Raw genomic sequence first — 11,873 nt, 5'->3', positions numbered from 1 at the left:
TCAAGTTCTGTCGCTTTAAATGTGGTTGTTGCTGCTAGGTTCTTCCTTATGATTAACACCCGCTGACGTTTACTGTGGTTTTGATGTGTTCCGTTGTGCTTTTTATCTTTTCACTGATCAGCACCGTTAAAGCTGAAAGACAGAGAAACTGAAAAGACTTGATGTGTGTTGTAAAGATAAATAGTAGTGTGTGAAACATTTTACAGCTTGTGCTTGGGCGCTGTGCTAGATGTTCGTAAATACCGTATTAAGTGAATAGTAAGATTGTTGGTTTGTAAAAATTTTGCCATTGCCACAAAACGGTCTTTGATTTTCATATTAGTCTACATTCGCGAATATTTGAAAAGTACCCTAAATTTGGCAGTTATATATACTGTTTCGGTGTGGGTAGCAGCTGCTCACATAAATCAAGTGTTGATAGGACAAGAAGAACTGGCTGCCGTCATGACAGGAAAATAGTGCTGTAGTTTAAAATGTTAAGCATGACCGATCTCAGAAGGTTACACGCATTGTGCATTATTCAAGATTGCGTTATGAAGTCCAATTTCAATCTTTATGGAAACATTATGTTGGTTTAAGGCAGGGTTTCGCTACATTTATTGAATCATGAACTTTCACTTCCCTGGGCCCATTTGGTAATATTACATCACTTTTGTGTTTGGCAAAAGTAAAAATCAACGTATAAATACCAAAAACTTCTCCTGAGTGGCCTTTTCCCTTTCGACATTTTTTACCCTAATTAATAGGTAATGTGAAGTGTTTAATTTGTGTAAGAAAAAAACACGATTTTATGATGTATAATAATTCCACATTCTGGATTTAAAGTTAAGTACATTTTAAAGCCAAGCAAAAACTGCTTTTATGACTGATGTTTGGAATTATTACATTTTTGTTTTAAAAAAATCAAATTATTTTTGTCATTTTTTTGTGTGTCTTGTTTCTAAATGACCAAGAGTATCAGATTGTTTGTAAATACACCATGGAAGATAATATTTCTTTTTATTCACAGTAAATGAAGAGCCAAACTGAGTGTAATCAACATTTCTCCTTTTAATACTCTATATCATGTACTAAGTGAAATCTGTGAATATAAAAGTTACCCTGAGGCAAAAATTCAGAATTATAAGTTTTAATGCTTTCCATTATCTAGCATTTTAGTGTTATTTTTCCTTTTGCCTCCTAATTTATTACTTTTAAGTTTATTATGTATTTTAGGAGAGAGAGAGAGAGAGAGAGAGCGAGAGCGCGCGCATGTGTGAGTGAGGGAGGGGCAGAAAGAGAAAGAATCCCAGGCAGGCTCCACACTAAGCATGGAGTTCGACACAAGGCTCAGTCTCACGACTGTGGGATCATGACCTGAGCCAATATCAGCAGTCGGACGCTAAACCGACTGAGCGACCCAGGTGCCCCTGCCTCCTAATTCAAATTAGTGGTTCGCATTTGGGATATAAATGAAATTCAGATGACCCAGAATAAAAAACATTAAGAACTGCAGGTGTCAAGACTACTACTGTGGTGAGGAGCAGTGTTTAACTGAGTGATGAGTCAACTGAGTGACTGAATCGTGAGCACATTTGGCTAATCTGTATTAACTGTCCTAAGTGCTCACTCTTTGGGAAGCTCCCAGAGTGTCCCACTTAAAGAGCTTAAATCATTATTTGTTGAGAATGTAAGAATAGAAATTGAAACAGGTGCCATTACTGCCTGTTAAGATGTGAACCTTGGAATCCTTTTTATATAGTGTCTATATGGGAAGTAGGTTAAACAATGGCCTCATAGGGAGATAAATGCAAGAGGAGTCTTGAGGTGCAGGAAGAGAATACTACTACCTGTTTGTATTTACTTTTTAATCTCAACTTTTTTTTTTCCATTTTTGTCTCTTAAAAAATTGTGCACATGATATAACAGTATAGACTTCTTGAAATCTAGCTTATCCAGTTTGGAATGAATGGTAAAAAAATTTTTTTACTGTGAATTATGTGATCAAAATAGTCTGGAAGTGTTAAAGAAAAAATTATTCACGATACTATTAAAGACAGGAAGACATACTTTATTCGTGGGGGGCTATTGTGGTGGGGTTTTGTAATATGGGAGAGAATTGAGCTCAACTCTGAATGCATAAGTAGGAATTTATAGCCAGTGAGCAGGGTGTGGAGGTCAGTGGATGGAAAATTATGAAGAAGAAACATTGGGGTGTGGAGGATTATTGCTAGATTGAATCAGCAGTGTTCTTGCTGAAAACAGGCTAGGGTAATCAGACCTCACCTGGGGGATAGTGAAGGCGAGGAACCCAGTCAGATATGGTTAAACTGACTTAGCATTCTTACTAGAATTGGACATTATAAGGAAGGACATGGGAGCCCAAGGTCAGGCCTACTCAAAAAAAGAACACGTATATGTGTATAACCCCACAGACACTCTCCTATATACACACAAAAATATTTGTATTTGCTATTAAAATACAAAGTCCAGGGGCACCTGGGTGGCTCCGTCGGTTAAGCATCCATGACTCTTGATCTCAGCTCAGGTCATGATCTCACAGTTCGTGAGTTCAAGCCCCACATCAGGCTCTGCACTGATGGCATGGAACCTGCTTGGGATTCTCTCTCCCCCTCTGTCGCTGCTCCTCCCTCCCCTGCTTGGGCTCTCTCTCTCTCTCTCAAATAAGTTAAAAAATTTTTTAAATACAAAGTCCAAATTATGCATAATACTTAGAAATACTTATGTTCAATCACTATACCAAGGCTCAACCAAAGACATAGAACCATTAGGAAATACGTATTAAATTTTTTGCAAGGAATTGACTTGCACAATGTTGGGGACTGGCTAGGGGGCAAGTGTGAAATCTGTAGAGCTGGCTGTCAAGAAAGGCAAACTGAAATTCTCAGGCATGAGCTGAAGTTGTAGTCCACAGGCAGAACTTCTGGAAAACCACCTGAGTCAGGCTCATCCAGATTACCCAGGATAATCTTTATTTAAAGTCTACTGATTATGAATGTTAATTACATCTACAAAATGCCTTCGCAGCAACACATCGATGAAGAACTTCAAATCACTCCTTTGAGAGTGGGGGTTTCAGGCTTGGAAGTCATTCCAGAGAACCGTGTTCGATATTGTGTCTTGTATTTGTGGGAGTGGATTAATTTAAGCATACAGAAGGTACAAATCAAACCCGCTTTTCAACTCTGGTAAAATATGTCTAAAAACAACAGCTCTCCTTCAAGCTTCGTTCCAGCCTGCTTCTCTAACTCCCTGCCTCATTTGGCTGGCTAGTCCTTGAGACCTTGGCCTAACAGCCTGTATCTGAAGCTTCTGGTTTCATTCCTAAGCACCATATTCCTTTGTCCAACTTTTGAATCCCAGAGCTCCTTGGAGGTTTCCCAATAATATATATGTGCCTAGGCATGCATGCCTCTAACATGTAAGGAGTACTTCCTGGCAAGCTACCAGCTGTGGAGCTTTTGAAAATGGCAACAAGACTGCCATTGAAGCCAGAGGGTGGGGTGGTGATGAGGACATCCTGGGATAGGTGCCCGCTAATTTATACCAGTCACCGTGACAAATTTTTTTCAATGGTGCTATTTTAACTTAGTTTTTAGATGGGCTTTACTGTTTCTCCTTTTACTTTAGACTGATGAAAGTTGGGGACGAGGCAGGAAAAGTATTAAAACAGATAATTATGTTAATTATCTGTTAATCAGAAACAGCACCTACTGCCCAAAAACCTCTTGACGGAGTTGCTTAAAAGTGAATTGGCTGGTTTAAGCTGTATGTTCTCTTCCTGCCACTTTGACGTTAAAAAGAATGAACAAATAGTGAAATAGCACACTAAATCGAGTTGGGAAGAGAGAGAGGCCAGAGTATTTGATAAACTAGTCTTTGGGTTTTTTATTTAATTAATAATTATGATTATAGTTTATTTTACACAGACAAGTATGATTAGGATTGAAACCAACAGCTTGGGATCTAATAATTGCTAAGAAACAAGTTCACTTTTTTCTTGAATAAGATACCAAAGTACCTATTTGCTTGTGCGTATGAAGTGATTCAGAGCATATGGCCGCAAGATTAGCTCTAAATGGACATAGCTGAAGGCTAAGGTGAATGTCATTACACATTTACATCCTCATTTTTCCTCCTCCTTGCCCCCAATTTATACTAATTTTACTTTTCAGGTTACTTACTTTTAAAAACTGTTCAGTTTGGGAAAGTCCCGTCATACACAAAGGTAGAAAAAATGATACACAAACCCTTACGTATATGACCCCATTCACCCAAGTTTAACTGATGGCTAGACTTACTTCGATTGCACCCACATTCCTGTTAGATCTCCTATCCCAGACATCATTTGGCTTATAAGTATCTCTTTTTATCACTAAATAATAACAGATTTTTTTTCTCCAAACATAACCTCAATAGGCAGATATTTTAATAAGGACTGTTACTCAAAACGAGGTGTGTGATTTTGAGCAAGTTCTTTAATCTCTCTAAACCTCAAATTACTCATCAGTTGACAATGTCTCCCTTTCAGGGGTTTTCTGAAGATTAACGTAACATCACTGAAACACCTAACACAGTGCTTGCCACATTGCAGACATTCAAGTTCTGGCCTTTGGTGGCTTATACTACTTGCTCTGAGAAGCTATAGGAAAAAATGACCAAAAAAAGGATGTTTGCTGAGCTCTTTAACTGTTGAAATGATCCTTGGGAAAAAATCTTTTTAACGTTTATTTATTTTTGAGAGAGAGAGTGCGAGCAGGGGACGGTCAGAGAGAGAGGGAGACAGAGGGTCCGAAGTGGGCTCTGTGCTGACAGCAGGTAGTAGGGCTTGAACTCATGAGTGGTGAGACCATGACATGAGCCAAAGTTGGGTGCTTAACCAACTGAGCCATCCAAGCACCTCAAGAATCAAAGACATTTACATGAGGTAGATCAAAGTTATGAGCGAAGTAAAGCCCAGTAATAAAAAGACAATTGATGTGAACTTATGTGAAATACAGACTATATGACTATCTTAAAATTTCTTATGTGATCTCCAACTAATGTATGTGACGATATAATATAAAAACAATTTCCTTGGGACGCCTGGGTGGCCCAGTCGGTTGAGCGTCTGACTTCAGCTCAGGTCGTGATCTCACAGCTTGTGAGTTGGAGCCCCGCGTTGGGCTCTGTTCTGACAGCTCAGAGCCTGGAGCCTGCTTCGGATTCTGTGTCTCCCTCTCTCTCTGCCCCTCCCCTGCTCACATTCTGTCTGTCTGTCTGTCTGTCTCTCTCTCTCTCAAAAATAAATAAACATTACAAAAAATTAAAAACAATTCTCTGAGCTATGAAGAAATATGAAAGCCTTCTCTTTTCTTTTGTAGGATTTCTGGAACTTTCAGCCCCCCCATAGTCAAATAGCAGTGTTCTTACTCATTGTCTTCATCTTTTTGGATTCACATATTGGAATTACCTATTTACTTTCTCTTCTATTCTAGAAAAGTATTCAGTAGGAGGCTGGATTTAATTTTCTAAGCATTCTTAGAAATTAAGTAAATTTCCTTGCCAGATAATAGAATATCCTAAGTTGTGCTGAACATTATAAAGATAAATCTGATCATGATTACCAGCATCTTAATATCTGAGCAACAATAATAGTGTCACATTGCAAAGAAGTCATGTTTTCTTTCATTTTAAAAAATACAGGGTAATGATGAAGGAGATAAAATACAGTCACAGCAAGAGCTGGCAGCTTGAATAAGTTTGTAATTAGATGATTACAAATGATTACAGATGATTGCCCTCAGGCTGATGAAGTGAAATTTTAGAAGAGAAAAGGAACATTAAGTAGATTAAGTCTCAGTCATGAATATATTAATGTAATTAGCATTTCCCACCCTTAAATTCAAATATTGAAAATCAATACTTGGTAGTTGCTGGTTTGTACGACAAAGTGACTACTTTGTTTTTTTAAGTGACTACTATCAATAATCATTTCCCACTGAAACTTGTAGCATGTGATAATTTTTCATATAAATTTTTTACATTATACCAAACTACTCCTTAAAACTTACAGTACTACTCAGAGCAGCATGACCAGTGAAAAGAAAACTTTCTTTCAAAAAGCAAAATCATAACTACAAGCAAAATAAGTCAGAGAAAGCAAATACCATATGATTTCACTCATATGTGGAATTTAGGAAACAAAACAAATGAGCAAAGGGGGAAAAAAAGAGAGGTAACCCAAGAAACAGGTTCTTAACCATAGAGAACAAACTGAAGGTTACCAGAGGGAAGGTGGCTGGGGGGACGGGTTACGTAGGGAATGGGGATTAAGGAGTGTGTTTGTTGTGATGAGTACCAGGTATTGTATGGAAGGTATTGAATCACTGTATTGTGTACCTGAAACCAATATGACACTGTATGTGAACTAACTGGAATTGAAATAAAAACTTTAATAAAAGAAAAAGAAACCAAAAAAAAAAGGGAAAAGAAAAATCATAAATACCAAGTATAAGTGAGATGAATTAGAACCTTCACCCCCCCACCCCTGGGAGAAAGCTCTGGGCAGGAGAAAACAAATCTCCCTTTTCCCTTACAGTGCCTTGCCTGCCTGTTTGATCAGAGCTAAGAAAAGGAAAAGCAAGGATTTCCAAGTTTTACTGTGTCTTTGAGTAGACAGATGGCAGATGACTCCAATGTGGAATGGTCACCATGTGGTCATTTCTTATGCACAAGACAGCCTCTGGGCAAGATAAGGAAACTGGAGGATAAAAAAATGAGGAACGGAAACCATTCTGCAAAAATATTATAAAGAACTAAATCTGTTATGGCTAGGAACTTACATAAAAATGTGTTTTATTTAGAAAATGTTTCTCCTTGATATGAAATGATTCATTCATTGAACAAATATCATTGCTCACCTAATATATGCCTGGCATATCTTAGGTCCTGAACATATAATATTAAAAAAAAGTCCCTGCGTTCATACAGCTTACTTTCTAGTTGGCAGACAAATAACTATATATTAGAAAGTATATAGTGTAATTTCAGCTAATTGTAAGTACTATGCATGGTGGAATATTCAAATATCTAACACTGGTATGGCCAGCTTGTGATATTTGGTATGGTTTCACATCCCCTTGTGTTCCCTTGTATTTTCTCTTCCTTCCCCACCTTACTTCCCTTTCCTGCACACTCTAACTTCCTTGATATTGAACTTCCCAATAGAGTGTTCCACTCCCGGTTGGAACATGGGCCAGCCTTAACCCTTGTTGTGGCTGGTGTTATGCCTTGAGTTGCTGGATCATGGGAAGATCTGGGAGATGCTAGGATAGCAAAAACAGTGGATGCATCAGGTTCTGGGGCAGCAGCTATTTCCTTGCCAGTACAGAAGTAGAGCATTTCAATATTATAGCAATTGATAGAGCCATGCTAAAGTATATCTGCTGAAAATCAGCCCTGGTGCTTTGGAGACAAATAGGGCAGGCTAAGAGGATGGAGAGTGATCGAGTAATGCTATATTAACTCTGTATTCTTTCTGAGAAGGCAGTGTCCTTGGGAAGTGTCTCTATGCGCGCGCGCACACACACGTGGATATTTCTACAACAGTTGTCTATTGGATGACCAGAGAGAAGATATGGAAGTATCTCTTTACCCCACCCTGATGGAGAGGCTTCAGTAGGGACATGAACTAGGAATGCCAAAGCCAACCTTACACTCTTCTTTTTTTTTTCCTTTTTTTATTTAAAAAAAAATTTTTTAATGTTTTTATTTATTTTTGAGACAGAGAGAGACAGAACATGAGCAGGGGAGGGGCAGAGAGAGAGGTAGACACAGAATCCGAAGCAGGCTCCAGGCTCTGAGCTGTCAGCACAGAGCCCGGTTCGGGGCTTGAACTTGTGGATTGTGAGATCATGATCTGAGCCGAAGTTGGATGCTCAACTGACTGAGCCACCCAGGAGCCCCAGCAACCTTACTCTCCTCTGATGAAGGCTCCTTTGTGCTGTTCTGGTCCGAATAATTCATATTTTAGGATATTTGTTACAATGAGTTATTGTCTCCTACAGATGGAACTGGTAGGATAGAGAGAGACAGATCCTCGTGCAAGACAAAAACCTTGTGGGTGAGTGTTTTCTGTGTGTGTGTTTTAAGGGGAGCAGAGGTTGCTAGGAGATTCTAGGAAGTTCAGGAGTGCCCTTCTTTCTGAGGTTGATCTCTGCCCATGTATTTAATCACATGTCTGCCAAGGCCTTGAATCAATTGTATCCTCACTTTATTTTCCACCTTTTCTCCAGTTCTACCTTTTCCTTCTTCCTACCAATATGTAAGTCTCTTCTGTTCTATAGAATACTTTTACTGTGACTCTGACAACCCATGGATTTACTCCTCTTTCTTTTTTTTTTAATTATTTTTTTTAACGTTTATTTATTTTTGAGAAGAGAGAGACAGAGCATGAGCGGGGGAGGAGAGAGAAAGAGGGAGACACAGAATCTGAAACAGTCTCCAGGCTCTGAGCTGTCAGCACAGAGCCCGACGTGGGGCTCGAACTCACAGACCGTGAGATCATGACCTGAGCCGAAGTTGGACACTCAACTGACTGAGCCACCCAGGTGCCCCTGATTTACTCCACTTTCTATAATACTTTCTATACTGCCTCTATTTCATCTCACCTTCATCCTTCAATCTGCTGTAACATAGCTTTACTCTCTAGGCTCCCATGAAAACCTTTCTCTCATAGGTCACAAGTCAACTCTTACTTGCCAAATCCAAGGACTTTCTGTCTTTTTGTCTGAGAGGACATCCCTACCATTTGAGAACATTGACCCCTCCCAGCATCTTGTGAAACACCACTCTCCTTTGCTCATCTTTCATCCTAGTCCTTTTTCAGTTCCTTTGCCGCCTCCTGAAGTAAATGTCACCAAAGGTCCACATAAGATTTTCTCCACCTTCTGTGTTCCCTTTCTCAATGGCTGCACTGTCTCAGTCACCCACACTAAAAGCCTTAACGTAATTTTTGACCCTCAACCCTCTTTGTTCAGTCACACACTGATAGTACCTGGGGGAAGAAACCACATTTTCACACACCCTTGTTTTCCCCACTGCTAATGTCCTAACTCAGTTCCTCATGGTTTGTTCTAACTTTGCAATAGCCTCAAACCAACTTTGCATCCTCTTTCTTTCTCTGTCAGCCTCTTTTCTATAAAGCCACCAGTGTTTTAGCTTTTAAAACAAGCAAATCCTTAACTCTCCTTAAACCTTCAGTGGACTTTGGTTTTAAAAGGTGGAGTAACACAAGTTTCACTCTGTTTCCTCACATTTTCTAAAGTGTTGTAAAGGAATGAAAAAAGTTATTAACTCAGAAGGACCAAGCAAACAAGTGAGAAGAAAAGAGATTCTAGGGGCGCCTGGGTGGCTCAGTCGGTTAAGCGTCACAACTTCAGCCCAGGTCATAATCTCGGTGTTCATGGCTTCTGGCCCCATGTTGGGCTCTATGCTAACAGCTCAGAGCCTGGAGCCTGCTTCCAATTCTGTGTCTCCCTCTCTCTCTGCCCCTCCCCTGCTTGTGTTCTTTCTTTCTCTGTCTCTCTCACTCTCCCCCCCCCCAAAAATAAATAAATAAACATTAAAAAAAAAAAAGAAAAGAAATTCTAATGGATTTATAGAGGATGGAAAATGAATAGAAGAGTGGTACTTGATTTAGCATGGTGGTGGAGCTAACAATTTAAGGAACAAAAATCAGAATGGGGCACCTGGGTTGCTCAATCGGTTAAGCATCCAACGTCAGCTCAGGTCATGATCTTGGAGTTTGTGAGTTAGAGCCCCACGTTGGGCTCACTGCTGTCAGCACAGAGCCCACTTCAGATCCTTGGTCCCCCTCTCTCTCTTTCCCTCCCCTGCTCATGCTCTCTTTTTCAAAAACAAATAAAAACATTTAAAAAAAGAGAGAAATGTTCATGAAGAGCAAGACAGTTAACTCTGAAGAATCCCTCAGAGGCTCAGTACTCACAGGTGCCAAGTCCACAAGATGGCATTAGACCGAGCATCAAAAGTCTGGCATTGAAATCCTAGTTCCCCTCTCCCATCCTACAGATCCTCATGCCTAAAAATGAACAGACAGCCCAAAATTACAGACATTGTAGGAAAACCTCCAACAAAAACCAAAGGGGATGTGGAGAAAATAGGGTCACTGTAGGGAACACTATAAAATAATTACTATTATAAAGAGTTTGCATCCATAAAAGAATAAGGTATGTGTATATGTGTTATATGGTGTATATTTCATAAAATGTTTAACAAGCTTATTAATAAATGTTACATATAACTGTATATGTAATATATAATATTTAATTACATGGGAGTGCGTGGGTGGCTCAGTCAGTTAAGTGTCTGATTCTTGATTTCAGCTCTGGGCCATGATCTCACAGTTCATGAGTTCTAGCCCCATGTCGGGTTCCCATCCGACAGTGCTGGAGCCTGCTTGGGAGTCTTTCTCTCTCTGCCCCTTCCCTGCTCGTGTGCACCCACACGCACTCTCTCTCTCTCTCTCTCAAAATAAATAAAATAAAACTTTAAAAAGTAATAATATCTACACATATCAGTTAACAAGTAAGAGTTCGATATACATTATATGTAGATATTCATTATATAATTTGCATTAAACATGTATAATATGTAGATGTATGTTAGATATATATATAATGTATATGTTAGTTAACAAGAAAGAGCCCTTGAAAATGAAAAAAAAAAAATCTCACAGAAAGTAGAATAAAAAGCAATGAAATGGAAAGTTGAAGAAAAAACATTTTTATTAAGCTTTTAATTTTAATGCCAGTATAGTTAACATACAGTATTATATTAAATGTTTATTTATTTTGGGAGAGAGAGAGAGAGCAGGGGAGGGGCAGAGAGAGAGAAAATTCCAGGCAGGCTCTGTGCTGTCAGCCTGGCACCCAACCCGGGGCTTGAACTCACAAACTGTGAGATCATGAGCTGAGCCAAAAGCAAAAGTTGGATGCTTAACCAACCGAGCCACCCAGGCACACCCCTACAGTGTTATATTAGTTTCTTTCTTTCTTTCTTTCTTTCTTTCTTTCTTTCTTTCTTTCTTTCTTTTGTAGTTTTATGGTTTTATTTAACACAAATATGACATGCACATAAGCTCTCTATTCATTTTCTTCGCTGCACAATCTGGCATTGGGATTCGTGACTCTGATGGCCAGCTGGGCTGCTCTTTCTACAATGGCTTTTTGATTCTTGGAGGAGACATTGTGAGCAGTCTCTGCACAGTAAGATTTGTTGCACATCAGCAGCACCTCAAGCTCCTTGACATTGTGGACTAGCAACTTCCGGAAGCCACAGGGCAGCATGTGCTTTGTCTTCTTGTTGCTCCCGTAACCAACGTTGGGCATCAAGATTTGGCCCTTGAGTCTTCTGCGCACTCTATTGTCAATGCCTCTGGGTTTCCGACAGTTGCGCTTGATTTTGACATGTCAGTCTGACTGGTGCCGGATGAACTTTTTGGTCCTCTTTTTAGCAGTCTTGGGCTTCACCAGAGGTTAAGGGCAGCCGTGATGCCGAGTAAGAGATGGCTGCCACCTCCACAGGCAGCGCCGAGGATAAGACAGGAAGCGTATTTGTGTCAAGTGTACAGTGCAGTGATCTAGCAGTTCTATACAATACTCTGTACTCATCACAAGTGCGCTCCTCAATCCCCGTTTCACCTGCTTCACCCATCCCCCTACCCACCTCCCCATGTGGTTGTTGTTTATAGCTAGCAGTCTGGTTTTTAGTCTGTCTCTTTTTTCTCCTTTGTTCACTCGTTTCTTTTCTTTTTTTTTTTAATTTTTTAAAGTTTGTTTATTTTGAGAGAGACAGCCACGGAAGGGGCAGAG

The 11,873-nt window shown here is 39.6% G+C and overlaps 1 pseudogene; it reads right to left on the bottom strand.

Annotated features, from left to right (window-relative positions):
• Positions 1-11,144: 11,144 nt before the first annotated feature.
• On the bottom strand, positions 11,145-11,537 carry LOC124512266 (60S ribosomal protein L32-like; annotated as a pseudogene).
• Between the last annotated feature and the right edge of the window lie 336 nt (positions 11,538-11,873).

The sequence above is a fragment of the Lynx rufus genome, unplaced genomic scaffold (assembly GCF_022079265.1).
Source record: "Lynx rufus isolate CCGP_SWC_20201006 ecotype Redwood Valley unplaced genomic scaffold, mLynRuf1.p SCAF_17, whole genome shotgun sequence".
NCBI classification, from domain to species: Eukaryota; Metazoa; Chordata; class Mammalia; order Carnivora; family Felidae; genus Lynx; species Lynx rufus.
This window is presented reverse-complemented; position numbering and strand designations above follow the sequence as displayed.